The following is a 5,600-nucleotide window of genomic DNA, read 5'->3' as shown; positions in this document are numbered from 1 at the left end:
CTTTTTTAAGGACTTCCAAGAGATAACTCTTTTAGCCAAAGTAAACACATAGTCACTAGTAGGCTTTGCTTATCTGAATCAAAAATCCAGTTAGCATCACAATATCCTTTCAAAATAACAGGATAATCACGACATGACAAACCAAAATTAATTGTGCCTTTAAAGTATCTCAACAATTTAGAGATGTCATCTCAATGCTCAATACCATGATTATGAGTATATCTACTCAATCTACTAACAATATATGTAATATATATCAAGGCATATACAGTTTGTCAAAACATCAAGCTATTAATGATTTGTGCATATTTTTCTTGCAAAACACAATCACCGTGATTCTTAACCAAATATATTTTTGAATCATATGGTGTAAACATAGGCGGATAATCAAAGTGCTCATATCTTTTAAGCATCTTTCGAGCATAATATATCTGAGATAAAATAATGTAATAATTATCTCTAATAGCCTTAATGTCCAACATGACATTCGCTTTACCTATGTCTTACCTATCAAAATTAGATGCAAGAAATCTTTTAACTTCATGCACAACATCAATGTTAGTTCACAAAATAAGCAAGTCATAAATATAAACAAATAATGACACATTCATTATTGTAAAACTTGCTATGCATTTACTTGCATCATTAATCAAATATAAATTAAACAATATCACATTGTCAAACTTTTCATGCCATTGTTTAGGAGCTTGTTTTAATCCATACCGGGGATTACTAGTCCCTTGGGCAGCTCCATATAAATCTCTTCATTGTTTAGAAAAATAACTTTGACATCCATTTGATGTCCAACAAGTTTATAAATATAAGCAATGGCAAATAACATTCTAATACATGCAATTTTAGTAACCGGAAAATAAGTATCAAATAATCAACATATGCATTTACTTGTAGCTTTTAGCTACCAAGTCTACCATATGCTTATCTATTGTATCATCCGGTTTAAGCTTATTCTTAACCACCTATTTATAACCAATTGATTTGGTCTTAGAAGGTAACTCAACGAGTTCCCAAACATTGTTAGACATAATTTATTCCAATTTATTATTTATAGCTTCTAACCAAAAAATGCATCAACTAGAGATTTAATTGTTTCATCATAACATGTCAGATCATCATCAATAATATAAACAATAAAATCATTACCGAGATTCCTTCCGTTCTAGCTCCTTTGCTTCTTCTCAATTCTTATACATCATCAACAATTTATTAGAAGCAACAGAAAATTTATGAAATAATTTTTCCTTATTTTTGAAAGGAAACACATGCTCAAGAAAAATAGCATTTTTAGATTCAATAATAGTATTTTAATCTAAAACATCACTTTTGATAATAAAGAATCTATAGCATGAACTATTACATGCAAAACCAATAAAATCACAATCATAGGTTTTTAAAACCAAGTTTCTACATTTTAAGTTTGAGTAACATAACATTTGCCAAACACCCCCACACTTCGAGGTACTCCAAACAATGCTTATAAATGTGACAAACAAAATAATGGCTTCCCCCCACACTTTGGTGAATAGCCCAAAAATGACAATCATAGCATTCATCATTTATTCCAATATTCTAATTTCTTTTCATTCCCTTAATGTAGCCAAGATTTACATGTATTAATCTATCATGCTAAATATTAATGGAATAAACCAAATAGTCACAATAAAATAGATTTTCATTAATAGCACACAAATGCTTTAAGAAATGACTTCCATGAGCTCATTTTTCTCTAAGTGTGATATGTCATTTACTCTTATTTCTTTTTTATCAATTGACAGTTTTTTAAAGCTATTTAAAAAAATAGTAATCACCACTTGTGATTTTTAGACATGAGTCTTATAAATAGAAGTTGCATATTACAAGCTCTATCAAGATATTAAAAGAAAATCTTTTTAACTAAAGCTCCAATAAATATGCAAAGTATCAAGCCCAACCAAATAATAATCAACTATTATTGGCTCATTGTCATAAATATGTTATTGGTATCATTCTTATGACATGATAAATTTCTCAAATACCAAATGAACCTTAATAAGAACATCAATAATCACATATATTTTATTTTGAATCATCATATCAGAGAAATTTGAAAGCTAAATGGTATATATGAGGAATTACCAAATAACTTATAGTGTTTATGCTAATATAGCATGTCATAGCTAACATAAATGCTAGATACTATTTCTTTTTTTGAAATAGATGAATCAATAGAAGCCACCGCTTATCATATACAAATTCATGTAATTATAAAATTTTGCACCAGCTTTAATTCAATCAAGGAGGACCATCATAACTTCAAATTTTTTTTTTTTTTTATTTATTTAATAAATGAAATTGTATATTATGTCTTGAAAAAAATAAATCAAGATCTATGAATCATAATTTAAGAACTCACAGCGGAGCCAACTATTTTACCAATATCCTCCAAAATAGATTGTCGCCACTACACACCAATTAGGTGTCGTGAGAACCGATCAACTCAATACGCGCACCATATCTCATTTTCCTATCATATGCTTTCCTGCAAGAATCTTTAGCAATGTAGTATTCTCTGCACACAATTAGCAACGTCTATGTATTTTCTCCATCACAAAAATGAATAATCACTCACAGTTATTATTATTAATTTACATTGATGTTTTCTAGCCAAGCTTAGCACAACATAACAAAAAATGCTAAGTTCTAAAAAATCCATAAAAGGCTTAACTCTTTTTATTGTAAGAATAGTAACCCAACAACAAAAGATTATTTGACAATCAATGAATTGAGTTCAAATAATTGAAAACTCTTACAATCAAAATATTTTCATTTTCAACAACTACACAAGAAATTAAATTCTTTTTTTTTTGATAAATGAATACAAAATCTTTCCACTCAAATATTTGATTTCATCTTTCTCATATGCGAATTGCATACTACAAACTCTTATAGTATTTGCCTTCTTATAAGTTTAAATACTATTGTTATGATACTAATCAAAATATTTGTGCAACCATCATGATCAACCTTTAAGATTGTTGGAAATAATTTTTGGATGGTGCACAAATTCTCATTGATATAAAATAATTACAATATGAATATTAACAATAAAATAAATAAAATACAATAGATGAAAATAGAGTATGGAAAGATCTCACAATGCTATAGAATCACGCAAGAGCGTTGTCCTTAAAGGTTGATTCGTGCCTCCCGGAGTGAATAACTCGGTGCGATCGGATCATTTGACACGCAACCTCCCAGGATTAGACTATAGCGTCTACCTTCGTTAAGGACGCACTTCCAATAACGAAGAGTAATAGAACAACTCAAATCTTTTCTTGTAGAACAACAAATACATAATTGAAAACATAGAAATAATATATATATATATATATATATATATATATATATCAAATGCTCTTTTGTGTATGTTATATTGACAAGAAGGTTGGCTTAATATATAGAAATGAAGCTCACGTTTTCCTTCTTAAAGAGAATCTTTTAATATCCAAAGCCTTGAATGACTTCATGACCAAACGGTAAAAAATGCTTGGAAACCATAAAAAATCATTAGACCTTGTTAATGTCAAAGGTCAAAACTGTTGAACAATTAAAACCATGGAATTGTTAATGGCCAACGGCTAGAAACAATAAAAGTGAAAATCAATAGAAACAATAAAAGTGAAAATCAACGTATGGAGAAACTCAATGCCCTTAATCACCAAACGGTCACAAAAAATTATTTCTCAAAGAAGCCACTAGCAAATATCAAACAAAGAATAAAAGGGCTTATGGAAAAAGAAAACAAGAAAACAATTTGTTTGTAACACACATATATTACAACAGAGATAACGTTGAGCTTGTCACGAAGAAGGCTAAACCGTGAGGATGAGAGAGGTTTAGTGAAGATGTCGGCGAGTTGATCTTTGCTAAAGATAAACTTGATGAATAAGAGTTTCTTTGCAACCATATCACGTACAAAGTGGAAGTCAATTTCCACGTGTTTAGTTCTTGCATGGAAGACCAGATTGGAAGATAAGTATATAGCACCTATATTATCACACCAAAGTGTAGGAGCTTAAGAAAACTAAAGACCAATTTTAGAACACAATGACTACAGCCAAGATAATTCTGCTGATGTGTTTGCAAGAGCTTTGTATTCAGCTTCAGTACTGGAGTGAGCAATTGTTTGTTGCTTCCGACAACTCCAAGAGATAAGATTTTGACCCAGAAAAATTCAATAACCGCTAGTTGAGCGACGGTCATCTCGATTGCCTACCCAATCAGCATCAGAGAATGCTTCAAGATGGGAAAGTGATGTTTTCTAGAATTTGAGACCATATTGAATGGTCTATTTTATGTAGGGCAAGAGACATTTGACAGATTGCCAATGGAGATCTGTTGGCTTGTGCATAAACTGGGAGAGTTTGTTCACACAAAATGATATTTCAAGTCTTGTGATGCACAAATATTGCAATGCTCCAATTGTGCTTCTGTATAGTGTAGGATTGGAGAAAAGAGCATCCTCATGGGCAGAGAGGTGTGTGGATGACGTCATTGGAGTGTTGATAGGCTTTGCATCAACCATTTTGGTTCTTGTGAGAATATCCAAAAAATATCTTGCTGGAGATAAAAACATTCTATGAGCACAAGGCAAGACTTCTATGCCTAAGAAGAAATTCAATTTGCACAGGTCCTTCACGACGAAATCATCATGCAGTGTAGTAAGGAGAGTTTGAATAGCTTATTGACTTGGGCATGTGATAATTATATCATCTACATAAACTAATACAAGCATGAGATAGTCAGATGGGCGATAAATGAACAAGGAGCTATCTAACCGTGAGCTATGAAATCCAAGCTAAATTAGTTTATTGCTTAATCTGGAGAACCATGCCCTGGGCGCCTGTTTGAGTCCATATAGGGCCTTTTGCAATTTACAAATTATTGTGCAAATTTATTTAACTCGCAAGTGCACGAATCAATTGTAGTTTAATGGATTGCAAGTGCGAGGTCAAACCCACAGAGAATTGTATTTTTGAAAGAGCAATTTAAATCTAAACTAATTAAATCCTAACCTAGTTCCAAAAGGGTTTTGAATTTTGGTTTTAAAAATTAAAAGACAAACATAAACTAATTAAAATAAATTAAGAGATAAAATACTAAGGTTTGGAAATTCACACTCACCGAATCATAACAACATACTTCTATGTTTATCAATATTAATCTAAGTTCTCACAATTAAAATCTTAGATATGTTTTACTATGCTTCAAACAATTAATCAAAACCATCACATGTATCCATTCATTGCACAAATCACAAGAGAAATCCAATACCAATTAAATCATCAGATATATCCATAAATCACAAAAGATATCCAATCTTAATTGAAACACCAAATGTATCCGTAGAACAAATCACAAGGGATATCCAATTATTTAGGCAAATAAAATCAAGCAATTAATTATGTGAAATTATCTTAAATCATCAAGTGTATCATTGAATCACAAAAGATATCCAAGAATCACTCCATACATTGAAAAGAAGTAAAACAATTGAAATATTAAACCCAATAAAATCAGATAAATAAAGACTTACATGAAAG

Source organism: Corylus avellana, chromosome ca9 (genome assembly GCF_901000735.1).
Source record: "Corylus avellana chromosome ca9, CavTom2PMs-1.0".
NCBI lineage: Eukaryota > Viridiplantae > Streptophyta > Magnoliopsida > Fagales > Betulaceae > Corylus > Corylus avellana.
The sequence above is the reverse complement of the archived record's forward strand: the minus strand, read 5'-3'. Positions refer to the sequence as shown.